Source organism: Lissotriton helveticus, chromosome 10 (assembly GCF_964261635.1).
Source record: "Lissotriton helveticus chromosome 10, aLisHel1.1, whole genome shotgun sequence".
Taxonomy (NCBI): Eukaryota; Metazoa; Chordata; class Amphibia; order Caudata; family Salamandridae; genus Lissotriton; species Lissotriton helveticus.
This window is the reverse complement of record NC_136071.1, coordinates 767,882,049-767,906,868: the sequence shown is the minus strand read 5'-3', so window position 1 is coordinate 767,906,868 and position 24,820 is coordinate 767,882,049.

Genomic DNA, 24,820 nt, shown 5'->3' with positions numbered 1-24,820 from the left:
GTCAAGAGCTACTGGGACCATACCATCAGTGAGCGGGAAGAGGCCAGAGTTTGACCAGTTGATGGAAATACTGGAGTCTCCTGGATCAGCAGGCTCAGATTAACCTCAGGGTCCATCACGAAAAGCAGCATGCCGTCAGCATACATGGATAATAGCAAGCACCTCCCTCGTAAGGAAAGGCCTCCGTGGGTATGGTTATCCAGCAACTGCCTTGCTAGAGGATCCAGTGCTAGTATAAATAACAATGGGGAAAGAGGACAGCCATGCTGGGTCCCCCATTTGACTGGAAAGGGAACAGATGTCAGGCTGTTAACCATAATATGAGCCAATCGGGGATGCATATATTAGCCGGATCAGGGCAAAAACATTGTTCGGGATGCCATATCGTCGCAATGTTTCATGAAAATAAGGCTACTCAAAAGAGTCAAACACCTTTTCATCATCGAGTACGGCCACCGCTTTAAGCCCTGGATCAAGCTGACAGAGCACCGTGAAGTCTGTGTACTGATTTATTGCCGTGTACCTATGGGGAACCAATCCAAACTGCACTGGAGCAAGCCTATATTCAAGAAGCTGAGGGAGCCTGGTGGCCGGTACTTTACTTAGAATTGTATTGTCACAGTTAATCAATGAAAGAGGGCAATACGGTGTGTACTGTGTGGGGTCTTTCTCGGGCTTAGGAAGCAGAGTAATTAGTGCCGCATGCATCGAGAGTGGGAACTTGCCATCCTGAAATGCCTCCTGATCAACCTCAATAGGATGTGGGGCCAGAATGTCTTCCTATGCCTTGGAAAATTCGGCAGTAAGCCCATCAGTGCCTGGGGCCTTAAAGCCAGCAAGGGTGTCAATGTCAGAGACAAACTCCCCTTTAGTGAGATAGGCTGAAACAGAATCTAATGATGCCCCCAACTCCAACCAGACCAGTGAAACCTCATTGAGGTACTCCGCGAGCTCAGCAGAGATTCCTGTATTAGCTGTGGCATACAGGCTGGAATAAATTCTATGAACCCATAGAGGATATTGTCATCTGCGACAAGAGTTGCCCGTCCCAGCCTTAAAGTGCGGTGATGGGCACTCTAGGCCTCTCATGGTGGAGATGCCAGGCCAGAGTTCTACCAGGGCACTCTTCCTCCCCATACTGTCTGGCCAATGCAAATTTCCAAAGATGACACACCTCTCTATTGCCTAAATCTATAACTGCTGGAGGGGCTGACTCTGCTCTCGCAGCTAGGTATCAGTTGGCCCACAGCTCAAGAGAGTCTTGAGGGCCCACACAGCATTCTCCACCTGGCTAAAGTGCAGACAGATGTCTTTCACTACCCCAGCATGCTTGGATATAACCTGTCCTCTGATGTACACTTTGAATGCCTCTCATAAAGTAGCATATTTTGAAAATGTCCAAGCGTTAAGTTGAAAGTATTCTAGTATTGCTGTCTGGATCTCATCCTTGAATTCCGGATCCAATAATGAGAAGGGCAGGAATCGCAAATGTGGCTTACGGTACTGAGATGTCTGCATGACCAGTTTAAAGGGCACTGGTGAATGCTCGGAGAGCGTATGAGGCAAGTGCTTCATCTCTCTCACCAAAGGGGCGAGATCAGAGGTCACCAGTCAATGATCCAGTCAGGAAAAAGAATTATGCGGGGCAGAATAAAAAGTGAATTCTTTAGCATATGGAAAGGACTCACGCCAAAGGTCTATCAGTCAATAGAGATCAAGGAGATCACGGAGGGTACGTATTGTCTGAGTGTGTTGAGTTCGCCGCTAACCCAAGCTGTCCCATGCCACATCTAGAATGAGGTTCATGTCACCCCCCCATATAACAGTAGGTGCATGTGTATCTCATAATTTGGCAGAGATATCTAATAACAACTGGGGATCATTTATATATGGGGCGTAGGTGTGAATCAGTACTTTGGGTGCCGTGTTGAGCGCATCTTCTAGAATGAGGACTCAACCCGTGGGATCGATATGCTGACAGTGTACCTGAATGGGAAACTGTGGATACATCATTATACATACTGAACTAACAAGATGCCAATATTCTCTCTAAGGTATTACAATACAACCAGAGAAACACATAACCCCCACCCACCCTCCTTCTACACCGAATACCCCAACATTTGATGCTAACCCCAAAGCACGAAACCCACGGAACAAAAAAAACATCATATTGCAGGTGGTACACACCATGAAGGCATTGCAATGTTCAGTGACTAGGTACATGAAGGATCAGAGTTAATAATCCAAGTGCGTAAAGGGGAGACTGCATCCCCCCGGTGTCCCACAGTTTCAACAGTTTCCATACTGAAGACAGGAGTAGCAGACAGTTGAAAAACACAAAGGCAACTGCCTGTGGGGACATTGAGAAAAGAGCACAGAACAAACCTAAGTCAAGATCAATCCAGAAATGGTCTGCTAGTCCTCCAAAGTACCAGCCCTGAAATGAGGAGATGTATGCTGCTCACAGCAGGACTGACAGGGGATACAGGCGTGGAAACACATTTAAGGGCCTCTTGGGGCTTGCTGGAAAATGCAGACTTTACCATCGAGGTCCACCTTGTGTTTTGCGTGATACAGCATTGAGTAGTGGATACTCCACTCCAGGAGAAGGTGCAGTACCTCAGTGAACTTTCATCTGGCCTCCTTCACCACTGTGGTAAAGTACGGGAACAAAGAGGAGGTCGCTCCCTGATGGTGAAGCGGGCCCTTCTTCCGGGGCAGTCAGAGAAAAGTGTCCCTATCCTGATAATTGAGGAGCCTGGCTATTGTGGGCCTCGGAGAAGCACCAGGTGGAGGCTGAGGACCAAGAGACCAGGGTGTGCACTCCACAAGGAATGCAGCAGAGAAAACAATCAAACAGAGAGATCAGTAAGGTCCCCATATATGATGCCATACGCCCAGTATTGGTCAGTTCTGCGGTACCCTCAAGCCGGATATTACTGCGGATATTACTGCGTCTAGAGAGAGCCTCTGGGTCCTCGTTCTTCGCTGAAATGGCCAGACCCTGCTTTTTGAGTTTGACCACCTTGGCTCGCACGTATGCTCCATCATTTTCAAGGTCTGCAATTCACAGCTCAGCGACATTGATGCACACTGCATGCCTATCCAGGCACTCATGACCTAGTCCAAGCGGGTGGTCATCGAATCAATCTTGCCGTCATTGGAATGCAGGCCAGCACGAAGATCCATAAGGATAGCCGTCGTGGAATCTGAAGGTTCATCATGCGCAATTTCCTATGTGGTGTCCTCCTCTAAAGGTGGCACTGTGGTAAGGAGATTATACTACACCTCTACTCCACCGCACTCAGTAGTGTAAATAAGTAAAACCTTTTTTATACAACCCTCACCCACTCTAGTAGGGGCATGCTTCATCATCGGGTTCACCCTGACTCCTAAAGGTCAGAGTGGCTTGACCATATTCCAGGGAGCCATATTCCCGGGAGCCATATTCGGTGGAATATAATCTCTTTACCACACTGCCACCTTTAAAGGAGGATACCACATAGGCTATTGGATATTTAATAGGGAGTACGTATCCCCTTACCTTCCATTTACAAAAGAATCTCTTTACCCTTCTAGGTCCAGGAGTCCATCTCCCACTCCTAAGTGTTTAAGGTTCCTCATGCACCCCATCCTGTGGCAGATCAACAGTGGAGGCCATAAAATCAGTCTGTCGCAGAGTCCTCTTAGTATCAAAAGGGAGTTTCCCCTGCTGAGGTTTACCCTACAAAACAGCCCTGCTTTTGAGGCTTGAGAGACAATAAGGGTCAGATGTACGACCAACAAAATTGTACCTCACAAATTGCGATTCCTTTACGAGTCGCAATTTGTGAAGCGCAATTTGTCATGTACAACAGTGTGTGCTTAACACTGTTTGTGATTCCCAATGGGGTTGCAAATTGCGAGGCTCATTAATATTAATGAGCCTCTCGCAATTTACGAGCCCATTGGGAATGATAGGTCCTCCCAGGTATGGTGGCCTGCTGGGCTCAGCAGATCACCATGTCTGGGACTGCTTTTAAATAAATCAGGTTTTTTTTAAATGCAGGAAAACGGGATGCATTAAAAAAAAAATGAAATGTTTTTGTTTCATTTTTTAAGGGCAGGTGGTGGTCCCTGGAACAGGAGTGTTTGATATCCCAGATTCCAGCACAGCACAAGAGGGTGGAGACTGCCACCCTTTGGTTTGTTCATCTGTGCATGTAGTGTTGGTCTGGGTGTTAGTTTGATTGTGAGAGTGTGTAGTATGATTGTGGAGTATTATTGAATGGGCTATGTTTGAAGGGGACTGTATTTATTACGTTTTCTGATTTACTCATTGTATGTATCAACAAGTGGACTCTGTAAATAACAATGTACAGTATGATGAGATTACTTTATGCAATGTTTTGATCAAACTAATTGAGAATTGTATAATTATGGAAAAGTGTACTTGAAAATATTTATATAAATAATTATATGTGAAAAAATCTATTTTTGCAAAAAATATACACAAATAAAGAAAAGAAAAAATACTTAAAGAAATTTATGTGTTGAGATAATCTTTGGATATTGCCCCAGACACTTTGAGTTATATTGAGAGTCAATAGTAAAGCGATAGAGGTTGGGTGGGAGTTTGTTCTTGTGACAATATTTATGTTTTGATTTCCCCCCTGCTCCCAAACCCAGTTTATATAGGGAGGTGCCTTTCCCATATTGTTATTGGTCCCTGGGACCACTGTCTGCCCTTATAAAATATTTTTTGAGACAGTCACAAAGTGGAAGGGGTCCCCTGGGGATCCCTTCCAAATTGTGACTGCATTACCACCCTCTTGAAGAGGGTGGTCATTTGTGAGTTTTTTGCGACTGCAATTGCGGTCACAAAACATTCATACATGGGTTAGAGAGTCGCTGTTTGGAAGGGAACGTTCCTTCCAAATAGCTAGTCTCTAAACACTTTTTTGCGAGTCGCAATTCATTTGCAACTCGCAAAATGTGTTGGTACATGGCCATAGCAATTTTAGAATGCGCAAATGGGTCGCTAACCAGTTTGTGCATGCTAAAATTGGTCGTACATCTGGCCCTAAATGTATTATTGACTGCGGGTAAGAAATACCCCCATTGTCCTTAACACTACTGTGGATTGTGGTGGTGGTTGGTTGTTTCACTTTTTTTCACCTAGTCACCGCGTCAGGCACTCAACCTATATTTCAGATATTTGAATGCTTTTAACCTCTTGTTTTTTTGTTTCCATACTTCATACAGGAGTGGACCTAGTGATTGTGACAATGTGGGCCATTTGTTTTGTATCTTCCAGCTTACTATGATGAGGCCAGTGTATGGTTGTTACACACAATGTTTGAAGAGTGACATAGTTTTTTTTGGTCCTGACGAATGCCCCTGAACACCGACTGGGGTTCCTGAAGGGCAGAAACATGTTGACCTTGATGCTATAGGGAGTATTTGTTCCAAACTCCCGTTTATTCTATTTTAATACTGTCCACTGGAGGCACCAGAATAAAATTACTCCAATCACTACCTTTCAATTTTCGCTAATAACGAGGCAGCACTTAGCACTCTGCTCCTCACTTTAAAATCTTTTTCTCAGCCATTTCCCCCCCCAAAACTCCTCTCCTTTTGAGAGTTGTAGCCCACACCAGCTACCTTGTGGTGCAGATGTGAGGAGGGAACCCTATAATGAATCATGTAACCTAAGGATGAGTAAGGGTTCTCGTCCTAAGATAAGCATTCTTCTACTGACAACTCTTCTCTGAAAGATTTTTATTTACATATACTAGACGTACTTGCATATGTTTCTACTTCAATAGGGAGCAGTACACCTTTGGTAGGGCACCTTTCTCCAGTTAGACGCCAGAGAGCCTGATGCACGCTCCGTTAAAGGGTGAGCAAAGTCAGCTATTGACACAATGCGCCACCCGCGATGGCTAACCAGAGGCACAGCTGTAGGATAACTGAGGTCCAATATCCACACACGGAGTACAGTGTGGCTTTGGAGGGCCTAAAGGTGCTCATAAGGGCATCCCATGCACAAGGCAGATTCCCGGCTCATAATCCCAAGGGAGGTGGGGGGCCCAGACAGTACACTAACCGCCACCTCATCGCAAAGGTCACAGCGCCTCCAAGCCGAAGTGGTCAGCCCTTTTGGAAAAGGGGGCAACAGGCAGGACCACAAGCCAACCTCAATGCCACACAGCCGCACCCTTCACTGTTCCAGCCCGACTCACCATCTCATAGCCAAGAGAGCGGTCCCGGCCACCAGGGGCCATGGGAGCCGCCAATGAAGCCACCATAGGTCCGTCCTTCTCAGTGGACAGGCAGGGAGAGCAGCCTTGGGCTCACGTGCAGCCCTTGTCACTGCGGAGCATCATAGGCCTACGCGCCCAGCCAGGCTGCGGCCAACCAGACTGTGGCTAGCCATGCTGGAACTTAGCAGATGTAGCAGCAAACTGACCTCCGGGTGTCCGCAGGACTCAGCAGTACTCCTCCCAGCTGCCCATTGTGGATGTAAGGGGAGGTAGCCAGCCACCCCCCGCACCAGGATCTCCCCTGACACATGAAGCTCCGTGTTATGCAGCCATCTTGGTCGCCAGCGCAGCCCCCCCCCCTCCGCAAATAGTATGTTACCATGCGAAAAACCTCCTCTGGACCTGCATCAATAGCTTGGGCAGTCTTTTCTAACTTCATGTTCATCGAACGTGATCTAAATGATCTTAATTACGTTAATGTCAAGATGGAGATGTAATTACTAATAAGTCATATTCTGAACAAATAATATTGAATGACCATGGAATGAGCAACACGCAGGAGTTGAAGGGTCCCATGCACTCCTGCAGCTGTCCTACTGCACCCCACTGGACTGGAGAGTGACACGTTTCAGCTGAGGTCATACCAGCAAAGAGGGGGACAGCTCGAATTGGATTACTTGACACCCCGCCAATGGTGTGGCCCTGCATCAAACTCTGTCACTTTTCATCTGTCAAACCTGTAGCTGGGGGTCCTGTCTGTGATGTTGGACTCTGAAGACCCTGGTTGTGTCGGATAAGCCAGCACAAGATTCACAGTTGGAGGATATGATTACCTGACTAGCTGCATGACGGTTGAGATAGTGCCACACTGTTGTGAGTTACTAGGTGCCCCAGGCTCTCAGGGCGTGGACTGGAGCACATTAACTAACTAGTTGTGCTGACATTTCGGTTTTAGCATGACAGATTAAGGCTGTGGCACCCCTTTCTGAACTTAATGGTGGCCCTCCTAATGATGGACTAGAGGGGTGAATCCAAATGTGACCATTTCTCCTCCTTTTCTCTTCTAACTTTGTTAAATGACATATCTGGGGGCTCCTATCTTCACACCATTACAACATTATGTTATCCTCAATGGCTGCAAAAAGCATAGGATCCAACCTTTTTGCACTACTGTGCACCAAACTGATTGTCTTCCGACATCCCATTTCTGTGACCAGATATTGCCTTGATCTCTGGTAGCTATTTATCTCAATCCTCAGTACACTGAACACCACCACTGGCTTATTGGTGGATAACTTGTCATTGCACCAGCTTCTCTTATGCATGTTATCCTGCCTGGACCCACAATAAAGCATACTTCACACCATGACTGCGCATCAGATGAGCCCAATTTATTCCTCTGCTTAACATCAAGGCTAAGCACACTATCATGAGGGGTAGGCTCATTGCGAACCCCTACACCTCACTACCTGAATCGACAATATGGTGACAACAGCGTCCTGAGCACCGTTCACTGCTAATTCCACAGGTCACTTCTCAAAGTATTAAGGGCCCCTGCCACTAGAGATGCCACCACCTTCCATGGTATCATTAACAACTTGTTTCTAGTTCTTGTTTTTCACTAACAAATAATTGTAATCAGTGTGCCAATCTAATTAGTTTGATGGAAGCAAACCAAGACTGCAATACTTAGAATGCATCTGTTTGCCACACAAAAGCCCAGGAGTGGAACCACAGTGAATAAGATGCCATGGAGTGAGGTGGCTTACCACACACGCAACCAAGCCCATCTAACTTTTGACAGCTGTCCTTGTGATCTTTGTTCCCTATCTGCCTTCTACGGCCAAACTTGTGGCCAGATTATTGATCTTTTTAATTGTCACAGACTCTCAGAATCACTAAATCAGTGGACCTGTGACTGTTGAAAAGTTATTTTCTAAATACTAAACTCCTACAATGGGTTTAGATATTGATACTGAATTGAAATTTGGACTGGACTGGACTGGTTTAAGATGTCCTTTCCAAACTGTGATTTGATACCATGTCTGTCAAAGGAAGGCGACTATAATTCCCAAGTTGGAATGGTAACAGCTGCCAAGAGGTAGGGATTCACTCTGGAACCCACCTGTTGGAAATGACCATCTTTTGCATGGTATTCCCCCAGATTTCAACCATTGTAGCTGAACCTGTTTTTGTTGGCCACAGAACTCTGCAGTTTACTCCTGTTGGAAATGACCAACTTTTAGGGGGTATTTCCCCAAATATTTGCCTCTGTAGCTGAACCTACTTTTTGCCATATGACTGTGTTAACTGTACTCCTGCTAAACAGTGGTAAAATGTCTGTGCTCTGTCTCCCTTTTACACATAATACAATTGGCATATTCCTAATTGGCACATTACATTTACTTGTAGGTCCCTTGTAAATGGTACACCATGTACCCAGGGGAGGTACATTAAACGCTACTAGTGGACTTGCACACTCATTGTGCCACTCACTAACGTAGCACTGTGAAACGTGTCTACAGGTCTGTTATTGCTGCCTGGGTGGGCAGATGTTAACTGCCATTTCCACCAGGCAAAATAACCTTTTTTGACAAGGCCTAAGCCTTCCTTTTTATTATTTGTAAGAACCCTCAAGGTAGGTAGGCCCTAAATGCCCACAGGACAGGGTTCATGGTATTTAAAAAGTAGGACATATATATTTAAAGCTTTACATGTCCTGGCTGTGAAAAACCTCCAGCCAGTTTTCACTGTAGCTAGTCTGCCTTTCCCATAGGAAATCACTCAGTTACTTTATAACAACTTAGAATGCTTAATTTTAGTTTGGAAGCAGCTAGAAAGATGATTTAATGGCTTATTTTAATAGTAATTTAAAATCCAACTTTATAGTAAAGTCAGATCGTATATTACTATTCTGAAAATAATAAGTTTTAGAAAGTTGTCATTTTCCCGCCTAAACCAAATTTGCTTTTTTGAGAGTGTGAGGTGTCACCTGACTGGTGAATGGCTCGGCTCCCCTCTGGTGAGATGTGGATTGCTCCCAAGAAGTGGACAAAAGCCTTGGATGTAGAGAGGTGTTTTTCTTTCTTGGGCAGCATAGCCGGGGTTGTACCCAGCCCTTCCTGAGCTTCAAACAATGCCTACTCTGTCACTGGCAGTTGTAGCTCAAAACTATGCCTGTACCCCTTTGTCTTCTTAGAATGCTGAGCTCCGAACACAGTGGGAGAGGGACACTCCCAAGAGCTGGTTTGGAGTGACCACATAGGTAGCCTATTATCATAACCACACCTCTAGGTGAGCACAGAAAGCTCTGACCATGTGAAGAAGGGTCCTGCCATGTTGGACTTAGGTGGTAACTGTGGGATAGTTTACAGAAATACACTCAGGAAATGCTGCAAAAGTGGTCAGGGTTAACCCTCTGAATTTCTACTCAATTGATTATGGAGTGTCCAGGAGTCTCAGCCACCTACAGGCTGGCACTGAGCATAAAAGCTGCATAACCCGTACCCCTATCCGAGTACTCCTGGACATATGTGTAGCGTCTTCCGCAGCCTGGGTACTCACCAATGGCTACGCCACACACGGAGCTTAATATTACACGTCTTTATTCTTCAGCGTGTAACTGTGAACTGAACATAAGCCTTCCTTGCTTTCCGCTCTAACACCTACGTCATAGCTCTATGGAAACCATCAGTAGCCAAAAGCGTTCCATCATTGCTAACTCGCAAGACACTATGGGGCAGATGTACGACCAGCAAAATTGTGCCTCGCAAATTGCGACTCATTTGCGAGTCGCAATTTGCCATGTACAACAGTGTTTTTAACACTGTTTGCGATTCCCAAAGGGGTCGCAAATTGCAAGGCTCATTAATTTTAATAAGCGTCTCGCAATTTGCGAGCCCATTGGGAATGACAGGCCCTCCCAGGTATGGTGGCCTGCTGGGCTCAGCAGACCACCATGTCTGGGACTGCTTTTAAATAAACCAGTTTAAAAAAAAATGCAGCCCCTTTTCCTTAAAGGAAAACGGGATGCATTTAAAAAAACATAACGAAACGTTTTCATTTCATTTTTTAAGGTCAGTTAGTGGTCCCTGGGACCACTGGCTGCCCTTAAAAAATATTTTTAGAGACAGTCACAAAGTGGACGGACTCCCCTGGGGACCCCTTCCAAATTGCGACTGCATTACCACCCTCTTGAGGAGGGTGGTAATTTGCAAGTGTTTTGTGACCGAAATTGAGGTCACAAAATATTCATACATTGATTTGCGGATGCAATTAGGAAGGGAACGCCACTTCCTAAGTGCGACTCGCAATTCCTAAATAGCGAGTCGCAAATAAATTGCGACTCGCTATTAAGGAATTGTACATGGCCCTGGGCCATTTTGCATGCGCAAAAGGGTCGCAAACCTGTTTGCGCATGCAATTTAGGGTCGTGCATCTGGCCCTACATTTCCCCCTCTGTTAAATGACAAATTACAATACATTTTTTAAACAATATATATATATATGTATATATATATATATATATAATTAAATCTCTTCAATCAATCTTTTTGGACCCAATCTTGTAACTGACAACTGGGAACGGGCACCATCAATGTCCAGCATCCGCATTGGTGGAGAGGCACCAGCAGTCACTGGTGTCTCAGACCTAGTCTCTCCCGCCAAAGGTAGATATGATAAACGAGGAGGTAAATGCCAAAAGTGAGAAGAGTCTCCGGTAGTAGACTTCCCAGGATTCTGGGCAGTCGCCAGGAGTTCTTTGGTAGACACCACTTGAAAAGGATCTGCATTAAATGGAGCATTGAATTTTCTTTTCTGCATCTGGCATGCAAGCACTCGCTCTCCTTTTCTAAAGACAATGTTCTTGGCATGTCGTCTTTTATCAGTATACGCTATCATCTTTTGTTTCTGAAATAAGTCCTTCTCACGAGTTGGTTTCTCAGTTTTCTCTCTCTGATTGGTCCACTGTGGTATCTTGGTTGTTATTGTTCTCCTGAACATCAATGTTGCGAGACTTTTACTGGTAGTCCAGTGTTGTGTTGAATGATAAGCTCTTAAGGTAGCCACAGCGGTGTACTGTTCTGATGCTTTATATTCAGATGTTCTAAGAAATCTATAAACTCACAACAGTTAAATGGCGGGCCATTGTCAGATTTCAACATGGCTGCAATATCCCATTTTGCAAAGATGTCATCTTGTGTCTCAATGACTCTGTCTTGAGTGGTAGATGAGATGTCCTCAATGAAGAGAAAGCATGAGTATTCATCCACAATCACCATCAGGTGATGTCCATTGTCAAGTGGACTGAAAAAGTCAATGGCTACTCTCTCTCAGGCATGCTTCGGGATTTCTGAAATGGCTAAGGTGTGTTGAGAAACTTTAGTAGTAGGAGAGTTGTGCAGAAGGCAGGCCTTTAGTTCTTGCTCAACCTGCTCATTCAGATACGGAAACCAAGAGCTCTTTATGTGGCAATGTTTTCACAATGTCTTTTGTGGGCCACTTCAATCAACTTCTGCCTCAGAGAGGAGGAGCTTCGCGCGCATCCAAGATGGCCGCGTGAGCTTAGGGCTCCCGAGACCCTCGTAGCCCCCCGAATATATCCTGTCATTTATCCTGACTACTGTGGAGTGCTTTTTGCAGAGGAACCGAAGAAGACTCGAAAGCTGAAAACCGCGGCTCAAACGTTCCCCGGAAACTGGAGTTACAGGATCGCAAAGTGTGAGGCCTGTTCCCCTCGGACGACCGGTGATTTCGTTGGCACTGTGCCCGAGTGGTAATGCAACAACATCGGCTTTTGGCACCGGAAGTGACTGGCTTGGCTCAGCTTCTCCTCTTGGTTTCACTTTCGATTTCGCCTGAGACGCACTTGGGTCCACTCTAGATCATCTTAGTCCCTTATTGGCAACAAATGTGCCTTGCCCTGACATAGCTGCAACAGAAGGCTGCCCTCTGGATTGGCGTTTGAGGGGTTTTGGCTGATTACTGCGCCACACCGATTACCGAATATTACGTAGCCACGAGAGGCCAACGTACTTCCATAAGATTTGACAACGAAGGGCGTGTTGCTGGTCTGAATATTGGGAGTTTCGATCGCTATTTCCCCAGAGCCGGACAGTGAACGTTGAACTGTCTCACAATGGCGACCAAGCCGGAGGGAGAGAAGCGACAATCGAAAGCCGTCAGAGGGGGAAGGTATACCCAATCTAATAACATGGACCGATATGCTCAGTCGAAAGGGTCGCCGAGTGGACTGGGCAAATCTCAAGAAGGACTTAAAGACACCTCTGTCCTGGAACCGGAGTTGACGTTGCAAGATGTTATGGCCGCCATTGATGGTGTCAAGTCCACTCTCGGACTAAAGATGGAGACTCTTGCGCATAAGTTGGACACTGTATCTGTTGAAGTGAATCTGATTCGGACAGACCTCACGAAAACTAGTGAGAGGGTAAAATCTCTGGACATAAAGACTGCCAGTCTTACGAATGATGCCACGGAATTGCAAACAGAAGTCCGGAATTAGACGGCCTCGAATGACCTGGCTCTCCGTAGACTGGAGGATTTCGAAGGGCGAGCCCGGAGGAACAATGTGCGTATTATTGGTGTACCGGAAAAAGCAGAGGGGCAGTCTGTGGACCTCTTTGTTGAAGAGTTGGTACTAAAGCATCTTCTGCCCAAGGGTCTTGAATTTTTTTTTACTGTTGAAAGAGCGCACAGGATTCCCGGCGGTAGGCCTCGTGTTGGTGGGCCGCCTCGACCTTTGATAGCGAGAATCTTTAATTTCAGGGACAGAGATGCGATCCTCCAGGCCTCTAGATCTAAAGGCCCTTTGCAATACGAAAACTCATCCATCAGTTTTTTTCCGGACTTCACACAAGCAGTCCAAAAGCAGAGAATGAGCTTCATGGGGGTTAAACGGAAGCTTCGCGACAAGGGGCTCAAATACGCGATGATGTACCCTGCCAAGTTGAGAATTGAACATGGCGAGAAGGTCTATTTTTTTGATAAGCCCGAAATTGCGGCGGACTGGTTGGACACGCTAGTTGCTCAAGAGGATCCTCGCAGACAGAGTGGAGATGAAGGAGGGGGTGCGCAGGAACAAGAATAAGTACTGTTGCCGTGAGAACTCTGAAACTTGGGGAACAGACTACGGTTCTACTCTTTATAATATCATGTTCTGCCACAGTAATTTGGGAGGGTTAACGGGCTCTCCGTGGGTCACTTTCCTCCTCATATTTAGCTATTTTGTAGTGTAGTTTAGATGTTGGGGCGACAGGCACACTGCGAGTTGGGGTGGCTGGATAGTCGTGAGCAGGGGTGCAGGGTGGGGGGTGGCGTAACTGTTAGTTCACTGGGGGGGTGGGGGGAATGTTGTTTTTTTGTTTTGTTTTTGTGTTTTTTGTGTTTTTCCAAGGCATTTTATACCAGAATTGTTTCATGATGGTGCGAGGACTGGAGGAGGGTTGGGCCTTTTTTATGTTTTTTGATGGGGGGTAGAGGGCTGAGAGTATTGAGTTGGAATGTGAATGGGCTGGGGGATAAAATCAAACACAGTGTGGTTCTACAATTCCTCAAGAGACACTCTCCGGATGTAGTTCTACTTCAGGAGACTCATTTGGTGGGAAATGCTTGTAATGCGATGCATAGAAACGGCTACCGTCTGGTGGCACATGCCGGATTTACTTCGGGATCGAGGGGAGTTGGGAGCCTCCTTAGGAAATCTCTTCCGTTTGTAGTTGACTCCGTCACAGCAGATGATCGGGGTCGATATGGTGCAGTATCAGGACGTTGGGAGGGATACACTCTCTCCCTTGTTTCGATTTATGTCCCCCCGGGTTTACAAACCACTACCTATGCTGAACTGGGGAAACTTGTTTTAGATCTCCCAAGAGGGTTGCTGATTCTGGCTGGGGATTTCAATGCTGTAGTCTCTGGCACCATGGACAGATCTCCGGCCCGTGACACGGGACGGGCACATAGATCGCTTCCTGATTTTCTAGAGGCTTTGGGCTTGATAGATAGCTGGAGATTGTTCCATCCTAATCAGCGACTATAGTTTAGTACCGGCTGCCCAGGCGTCGTATATTGCTGAGGTGAAACATCTTGCTAGAGGAATTTCGGATCACTCGCCGCTCTGAATCAGATTTGAAATGACCCTGGGTGCTGGTGGTAGGATCGCCCCTATAAATCCCTGGTATTTGCGTAATCCTACGGTTCGCAAGGAACTTTTGAAAGCGTTGGAACACTATTTACAAGACAATGAGGGTTCGGTTTCTTCTTCGGTCTCGTTGTGGGAGGCCTTCAAAACAGTGATTCGAGGTCAAGCCTTGTCCCTGATTTCGGGAGTTAAAAAACAGACAGAGGAAGAGGTGGTGGGGGTTGAATCCGACATAGCTAATATTGAATTGGAACTGGAGCAGGGGACTACCCGTGCTAAACGACATGCCTTGCAACTTAAACAGCTTGAGTACAGGGCGTTGGTCACTGATAGTGCGAAGGCCCTGAGTCGAGAACAACAGGCGCGTTTATATGTTGTAGGTGATAAAGCTGGTAAGCTGATTGCTTGGCTGGACAGGAGGGATGGCGCAAATCGGGTGGTTCCTGAGATTGAGAATGCGGGAGGTGATCGTATAACTGATCCACAAGGGATAGTGGATAGTTTTGCGGATTACTTCCGTAATGTATATACCTCTGTCTCGGATAGACTGGAGGCAGACTCATGCCAGCTGCTCAGGGATATCCAGCTTCCCTGTTTGGCTGAGGAGGACCGCGATTTCATGGATAGTAAGCTTACGGTGGATGAGATTGCTTTGGCGCTGCGCTCCCTGAATTCTGGGAAAGCAATGGGTCCCAATGGTCTTCTGATCGAGTTATATAAGTTTCGGCCGGACAGGATTGCCCCGTATCTGAGAGATATGTTTTTGGAAGCTCGAGAGCATGGGGTCCTACCCCTAGATCAGAGAGTGGCCTCGATAATAGTTATACCCAAGGATGGGAAGCCAAAATCTTGTTGTGCCTCGTACAGGCCGATTTCGTTGCTGAATTCGGAATCTAAGATATTGGCTAAAGTGTTGTCCAATAGGTTGATCAAGGTTATTAGTGAACTGGTACATCCCGATCAGTCTGGCTTTATTCCTCATAGGAACACGGCATTAAATCTGCGCAGATTGCACGGAGTTCTTGCTAGGGCGCATACCTTACGAGAACCGGCCGTTCTAGCGTCACTTGACGCTACGATTACTTTTGATACGGGGAGTGGCCATATTTGTGGGCTGTTTTAGCTACATTCGGTTTTGGTCCTGAGTTCGTTAGTTGGGTGCGGCTCCTGTATACCGAACCTCTGGCCCAAGTTGTTGTGAACAATCGGGTCTCGGCGCCATTTTGTCTTGGGCGTGGCACTAGATAGGGATGTCCGCTATCCCCCCTTCTGTTCTCGCTGGCTCTAGAGCCCCTGGCGGCTTGGATCCGGTGGGAGCCCTCGATAAAGGGTATCCGTTGGTCCCCGCAGTTTGAAGATCGGATTTCTTTATATGCCGACGTCATATTACTTTATCTGACTTCACCCAAGAAGTCCCTTAACGTTGTCTGCGATGTTTTAACCTCCTATGGTAAGAACTCGGGATTGAAAATAAATTGGACGAAGTCCTATCTTTACGTGCTGTGGCGCGAGGTCCCCGTCCTGCCTCGTAATTGTCCTATACAGAGAGCTAGGGATGGATTTAAATATCTTGGGATTTATATTTCACTCGATCTCGCAATTCGATATGATAAGAATCTTCTTCCTCCACTGGCCCGCTTGAAAAGCGACGTAGCAGGCTGGAAGAAACTCCCGCTGTCGCTGTTAGGACGTGTGGCCCTGTTTAAAATGATGTCTTTGCCCCGGTTCCTCTATGCTCTTCAAAACACTCTGGATGTGGTACCAGCTAGTTACTTTCGGGAGGTGGAGGAATTGCAGCGTAGTTTGCTTTGGGACGGTCGATCACGTATAGCGCTGGCTAAGCTGACACTCCCATGGTACGATGGGGGAATTGCCCTCCCCGATATTAAAAGATACTACTGGGCGTCTCAATTGGGATCTATAATTCATGGAACCTATGGGTCCAATGCGGATCCGGGCTTTGCAATGGATAGATGGCTGCTCCCTGGTGGTAATTACAACAGAGCGCTGTATACTAGATCTGTGGAGCAAAGTTTTAACGGGCCCGACTAGAGTGGCAGTACGTATATGGCACGATGTTACCTGTTCATTGAGATGGATAAACCGTTTGACTCTGGCTACCCCTTTATTTGGTTCGGATAGGCTGGGCCGGTTGTGGAACACGAAGGGTTTTGATAGATGGGACTTGATAGGGATTTCTACTGTGGGCGATGTTTGGGCGAAGGGAAGAATGAAGTCATTTGTGGAACTACAGACTGAATATGATTTGAATGGGACGGAATATTTTCGCTATGCGCAGGTGCGGCATGAACAGAAGTCGATATCCCCCGATGGGGAGATTATACCAAAATCATCCCCGTTAGAAGACCGAATACTAGATGGGCATCTACCAGAAAGGACCATCTCACTCATTTATAAAAAATTGATAAATCACAGAGCTGACCTATTGGCGGAATTAAGGAACAAATGGACGCAGGAGGGTGTTGAAATAGACGATGAAGACTGGTAATCCGCGGTTTCTTCCCCTAAGGAAGTCGCGATCCCGGCGAGATTGAGACTTGTCCAATTAAACATTTTGCATAGGGTCTATGTCACCGGTCCTCGTCTGTTTATAATGGGGTTCTCGAAAGATGGCTTGTGTAAGCGTGGATGTGGTCAGGTGGGAACGCTGTTCCATATACTGTGGGAGTATCGATATATGGTGGAGTACTGGAACAGGGTACATACTGTTATGCATGAAGTGACAGGTGTGCAGCTCTTACCAGAAGCTAGGAGATGTTTATTAAATATTTCGGAGCCCACAGACCTAAACGCTGCACAAATTCGATGGGTCACTCTTGAGGTCATGATTACAAAGCGGAATATTGCACAGCTGTGGGGGTCTGCTAGGCCACCTTCGATGGACGGATGGAAAGAAAGTATGGATTGGTGTATGTTCCGTGAAAAAACTGTCTACCTAGCTAGGGGTCGCCCTCGAAAGTGGAACAGTATTTGGGGGCCTTGGAACCAATATAGGGGAAATATTTGTACACCACCTGCAATTGTTGAACTTGACGCTCCTCTTTCCCCCTGATCCTTGCCTATGAATCTACCTGTCATTTGTACCCCGTGCTCCCTTCCCCCCATTTCCAATATTTTTGCACTATATATTGCATTTGTGAGCGACCCTCTTCTATCGTATGCACTGCTGTATTTTGTTGATGCCTTGTTTTAATAAAAAGAAATATAAAAAAAAAAAACTTCTGCCTCAGATTCTCTGGAATAAGGATCATCGACACTCGCAATATAACTCCTTCCTGAGTATGGACAGTTAATCTTTGACATTTTAGTATTTTTGATATTCACCATCACTGGTGAGAGGTCAAGGATGTTGGATCCATGACTGATGAGTGATTATATCTTTATACTTTATCCTGTTGCTATCATGGCTCGTGGCAGTGGTAACCTGGGCTAACGAAATAGCAGCTGGTGTGTTTGAAATTGATATAGGCTTCAGCCGTTTGGGATGGGGTACCGTGACCTTAGATAGGCATTCTGGAAAAGTAGTCAGAAGGGTTCTAGTCCTTACCTGGATGAAGTACAATGTTATAATTGTACTCTTGGAAATGTAGTCCCCCATCTTTCAATGCGAGGGGGCATCTTGGCCTTTGGATTGCCAAATATAGTTAGTAAAGCTTGATGATCAGCTACCAGTATAATACGCTTTCAGTACAGGAATACATGGAAATGTTCACAAGCCCATACCACAGCTAAACTTTCCTTTTCAGCTTGTGAATGAGCACGCTCTGTTTGTGATAAACTCCTACTTGCATATGCCACAATATGCCTTCGAGCATTTGGGTGTCCGCAGTGCTGTGCAAGGATGGAGCCTAACCCAACTTTGCTAGCATCAACAACAACCTCTGTATGAAGCTTCGGATTGAATTATGCCATTTCAGTAGCATTCTCAATGGCTTGTTTGATTTTCTTAAAACTTATCTCACATTCATGTGACCAATGAAATTAAACATTCTTTTTCGTCAACTCTCTCAATGGAGCACTTACAGTGGCAAAGTCTCATATATATCTGGAACAGTAAGTGACCATGTCAAAAAATGAATACACCATAGAAACATCTTGTGGGCAGAGGCGGCTGGTGGAATTTGAAAGTGGTGGGTGCAAGACCAATTCATAGTTTTTTCATATGCAGGCAAGTGAAGCAAGCAAGCCCGACTGTTCTGAGGGAGGTTTGGGAGAGGTTTCCCTCAAGAACATTTTTTAATGGTTCATATTGGTGCAATATTCATTACTATATATGTTTGAGTATGTGTGAATTGTCAAGAGTGGATGTGCAAGCGTTTGCAAAAAAAGTGTGGATTTTTGTGTTTATGTATGTGTTTATGTGTATTGTCTTTGGCAAAAAACCTTTGTATGCAAGTCTATGTGCAAAAACAAATGCATGTACATATGAACAGACACTTGTGTGCATGGCAGTGTGTGTATGTAAGAATGTGCACAGTACTGATGCACAAATGTAAGTGCCTGTAACTGCATGTGAACAAATGCGTACATTTTAGCAAGTGGGTCACAGCGTAAGCTTACAAGAGTGTGTTTGCTCGAACATTTGTGTGCACGCTCAGTGAATACTCATGAAATGATTATTAGATTGATTTGACACTAGGAGCGGAGGGAGCTATCAAAGAAGTCGGCTGAATTCACATGTACAAATTCTTAATCATTAGCCAATGCTATCACCATCTTTTACAATGAAACTTGTGGAAGTATTAACCACACTGATTTAAAAGGCAATTCTCAAGGTGTCTTTTTCAGAGACAGGCTGAGTCTTTATAAATATGGCAGGATGGAAGACTCAGTATGTTTGTTATATTTAATGGTAGCCCACACCCTCAATTCAGCTCCCCGTAACTTGGAAAAAAACAACCTGCTGTGCATTTGTATGTTACCGCGGCTGCAGGCACCTTTCTTTTTCCAACGGCTGTAGCCTGTAGTAGCACTTTAGGAGCAGCTTGATGGGATCTGTGGCACACAATAAAGAGCCAACACATGCACTACAGCATACCTTCTGCATGCTGTTAATCCTGTTAATAGGAGCGTCCATACCCCACTCCCCCAGCTTGCTAGCATTATCCAATTAAGAAGCCTAATATTGCAGATGGGAAAGGAGTGCTGCAATTGTTGCCACCCACTGCACTGTGTTGCTATCGGCCAGCCCTGCCCCTTCCCCTTTACGTGAATGACGCTCTGCTGACCAAGCCCTGGCTACTTCATAAGCGCCTCTTCATCAGGCTGATGTCACTCTTCTCGCTTGAGCCTTGAAGGCAAGGAATAGAGCTCGCCCAGCCAGCACATGCGCAGGAGGACTCCAGTCTGACCTCCCCCCAAAATATTTGAAAACGTTTGACAGAGAAGCGATGGAGCACCAAGCAGTGAGCACTCAAAGTTGCTCCATGGTGTATATTCCCTCCCTTTTGTCTCCTCCCTGTCGATGGGTAGGGCAATGCCCCCATGGCCCATAAAGACCAGCCGCTGCTGTTTGGGGAGGGGGGGAATCAGGCATTTGACAGTGCTCACACATTAGCAGACTCAGGTGTCATATCCCCATCAGAAAAGATAGGGCCAAAGGATTTGAACTTTTTCATTGCTATAGTTGAACATATTCATGACAAGCTGTACGATATGTCGAATGACCTCTTGAAAATTTTCTAAAGCAGATGACACACCAAACCTTGGTCTTTTCTTTCAAAACAGACCAACATGTGTAAAAAAGGTTGTAATGTATCAGTCATTTTCTTCCAGTTCCAACTGATGATAACCTTTATTCAAATCAGGGCGAGAGAAGACTTTTGCACCATTTATTTGCGTTATTATGTCAGCAATGTGTGGACCTTGATGTTGCTCTCCTCCAATTGCCTTGTTTGCCTGACGTATGACAACGCATATGCGTACAGCTCCTTCAGTGTCCTTTTTGGGAACACCCACCATGGGTTATACCTATGGTATTGGCCCAGTAGCCCGCTCAAAGATATCATGGTCAAGTAACGATGCCAGTTGCTTTTAGACAGCATCTTGTAAATGCAAAGCAATTGTCTATGTATTTGAGCAACAGGACCTACATCTTCATTGATATGCAGCTTAACTTTCATAGTTTTAAACTTTCCTGAACCATGAAACAGCAAAGGGAATTGACTTACCATTTAATGGTGAGCATTCCTGTTGTAGTTTACAGAAATCAGTCTCATGTAAGCAGCTGTGCTCAAATTGAGTAGCAGGCACTTGACACTGTAACTTGAAGGACATGGATGGGTACTTGGACCTTCATTTTCTTGTGTTTAATTGCCACTACAAATGAACCCTGACATTATAAGGGAATCATTGCAGTACATGCATACACTTTGGTTCTCAATGGCTAAGTTGCGGTAATGGAAACAATTCACTATATTTCTCCTCGATATGATGTTTATCGAAGCACCACTGTCAATGATGAGAGGTATTGTGTAACCATTTATTTTCAATGTATTCTTTGGATAATGTTTGAATAACTGTAGTGCTTTAGCATGTCAACTTTCTTTGACTAACATTTTTCTTCACATGCAGCCAGTCCAACATGCACATGCTTTTCTGAGGTAAACATCGACATGGCACAACCATCTTCTTCACTTTCACTTGATACTGATGAAGAAGAACTGCTTGACGATGATTTAGATGACAATCAACTTCATCCAATGTCTACTTATCTTAGTTGATGTCGCTGCTTGGCCTTGTGGGTGAACGTCGAACGTTGCTTCTGGAATATTCTGGTGGCCATTTTGTCTTCGTGCCATGATGCACTTCCTTTTCCCTTTGATTTGCAAACCATCACAAAATGATTCCCAAAACCTTTACTTATCTGTCCAATGGCAGGACATTTACCTTGGTGTGGAAACAAAAATCCACATCTAAAACTGTGTGTAGACATCACCTGTGTCTTTCAGACCTTGACTTTGATCCACTTTTGACAGTTATGACAGCCTTCATGTCAGCAGCTTGTCAGCTTGTCTATCAGCATGCTCTTCCACTCGGGCATCCATTAACACTTGCTCCAGACTAAGAGTTTCTCTAAGCATTCGTTGTCTGAATGAATCTGACAAGCATCCACCAATAACACTAAAATGTATAGCTTCTTCATTATCAAACTCATTAAACTTACATTGTTTAAAGAGTGTGATGAGTCTCTCCACAAATTCATTGATGGTTTCACCAATTTTGTGTCGCTCTTGGCTGAAAATATATCTTTCGTAATTTGCATTTGACACTAGATTAAGCATGTTATTCAAAGTTTCTTTAATCTGATGGTATGTGATTTCTTCGTTAGTTTGCGGCATCCGCCTTATGACTTATTTTAAACCATAACCAGCAAGGTTTTTGAGGTATTTGATAATCTTTTTGTTATCAGTCTCTTCAAGCGCATCAATGAAATCTTCAAATGTCTCTATCCAAATGCTCCATCTATCATCAATATTTTGCTTTTTGGTGGTATCAAAAGGTTGTGGTGGTTTCAGGAATGCAGCAGCGTTGGAGACCAGTGCTGAACTTACTGACACTGCTGGAGGATCACTGCAACTTGGTTTAGGCAACTCGTCTGTGAGGGCCTTGCGACGTGCTGGCCCCGGGATCATCTGTAATGATATCTGGAAACGTAGCTTTCTTCTTTGCCATCTGAAAAATGTGACTATTCGGAGAGTCACTCTTGGCTCTTTATTGTTTGAAGACCTGTGAAGTTGTTCTGAGCCTCACTCAGCAGTTTTGGTGGTTGGCCCCTTCGGGTATGGACGGCTTGGTAAGCATAACCTTTGGCACGTCTCCTTGAGCCACTTCACCGCATGCAGCAGTACAATTACTCTCTGTAATGGGTTTCAAAGTCAAAAATGTCTTCTTTGAGGAGCTACGCTAGCAACCAAGATGGCCGCATAAGCTCCCGGCTCCGCCGACCTCCGCCGGAGGCTCATGAATCCTGACTCCCATCCTGATTTCCCACCGGACTCCCGTGCAGCTGAAGTGTGCCTGACTCTACAGGTGCAATCCCGGAATCTCTAGCTGCTCGGATTGTGAAGATACGTCGTGTGCCATTCTTGGCCTAACTCAGAGTTGAAGCCGGGGCCTCGAGTTCTAACCCGGCCGGGTTGGAGTTGAACAACATCGGCCGCGGGACGTGGGTGGTTCCGGTCTCCTGAAGTGGCATCTTTCCTTTTTGTTTCGGATGGTGACCTGGTGGCAGCTTTCTTTTGCAACTACGGCGGCTTTCCATATCGGCTGCTTGGACCGGGGATCCGCCGCCCGGTAGCCCCGTTGAGCTCCCGGGGTTGATGGGCTTGGTTCCTCGTTGGCGGCGACGGTGCTGCGATCGTGCTTGGTAGCACCCACAGTTGTCATCTGCATTGCTTCTGCCTTGTGTCCCGGAGAAGTCGACCTCCGGGGCTCTGATACCCGCCCGGTCGCTCACTGAGGGGCGATGGAGCGGGCCGAAATTACACCGTCGCTGCACAATGTAATGGCCGCCATTGGGGAGCTCCGCAGACGAGTCACCGCCACCTTCCAGAGGATGATCGTAACGGTCGATCACATCTGCCGGAGACCGGACTCCGATCCTTTGTTGGTTATGAGCCGGGATGCCTTACCCGCGGCGCGAGCTTCGATTGCTACCGAGGACCCTGGGCGGCTGTCGGACTTGGAAATTTCTCGCGACCCTAAGATGGCGGCGAGCGAGCCCGAAAGTACTGGCTGTGTGTTTGGCCCTCTATCGATGCCGCCAGGGATGGATGTGACTATTTCTATACTTCAGTTTGTCTTCTCCACAGACTATCGGATTTATACCTTGCCTCTTTCAGAGAATGCTCAAAAACGCTGTGCTGACTTATCGTTGTTGGGCAGTGGACCTGGTTTGACTTTTGAACTTTGTCAGCGTTTATCCTGGTATCACTCCTTCTGTGGTGTCTTTAACCCGTTTCTGTCTTTGAATGCTCTTGTTGTGATGGCGGTTCGAATGGTCAGGGCTCGCATGAAGACTCGTAGCGGCCTGATAGTATTTGATGGGGTCTGCGTAATTGATCGTCGGGGCCAGGGCTGACTTTCCTATGTTTTCTTTTGGCTCTGACGGGTGGTGTCTTTGGGAGCGAGGGCTGGACGGGATTCTGATTGTCTGAGTATTGTGTAACTGCTATGTTCGAAACGGGATTGCTACCTCTGTGATGCCGAGGGCCGGGTGGGATGGTCCATTTTCTGTTTGTGGCTCCCCTATTGAATTTTATTGCTATAACTTGCTCAATGCTGCGATAGGGGATGTCCGCCTCTGGTGGGGAGATGGGAATCTGGGAGCCCGTATCGTTTTGTACCTTTCTCCTCCTCCAGCTTTTCCCTTCCTTGGGGTGTAGTTTAGTGGGCGACAGGCACGCTGCTAGTGGGGTTAGGTCATAGCCATCGGCAGGGGTGTAGGGTGGGGGGTTGTGTTTTTTTTTTAATTTTTCCTTTATTTTTTTCTATGACCTTCCTATTCCCTTTTCCTCTCTTCACAAGAACGGTGGCATATTCTCCTGATCTTTTGTCCATCATATCTGAGTGTCATATGTTCAAGTCGTATATCCTGTATTTCTGGTGGGCGGGTGCTGTTGCGATGTACTTGTGGTCATTTGCATCTTACTGTTCTGCTTCAGCTTTAAGCTGGTATTGATCCTTTTTTCGGTGCCTATGATCGTAGTGTATTTCTTCGACTTATTTGCCCGTCCCCAGCTGGAATGTATTTCCCCTGATGACACCTGATGTGTATATTTCTTTCTTGTGTTATACTCAATAAAAATAAATATAAAAAAATGTCTTCTTTTTTAAACGTCAATTTGCACTTTCTGACACCTAATTGCTCTCTGCCTTGCAGCGCTTCTGTTCGTAGCGTTATTTTGCAATTTCTGATTATCAATGACTGTTCTTTGAAACCAGAGTTGTATTTGCCTTCAGCATAGACACTCCGCATAACGCATGACTTTTTCTTGCATGGCAGCACAATACCTGTATCTATGGCCTGACCAGCTTGCTCTCGGACAACGACGTGTAGATTTGTTGCAGTGCTTTTGTTATCATCAACTACTTCACAGTGCTGGAGCTGTGCTTTGATTCCACTTCAGATATTAGTCTATAAAAAGATGAAGAGACCTAACCTCATCAGTAGATACACCACCACTTATCCGTGCAACAATAGGACATCCTACAAACTAATGATAATCAAATAAAATGCAGCCATTAAGGCACATTGACTTCCATTACTGAAGGCAGCAAAAAGCTTACAGGCAAAATGAATAACAATCTCCCAGCTAATGAATCACAGAGCCAAAGAAGGGAAACTGTTCGGAGAATAATGGAAGTAGAGATTTGGATGGGCGAATTAGAG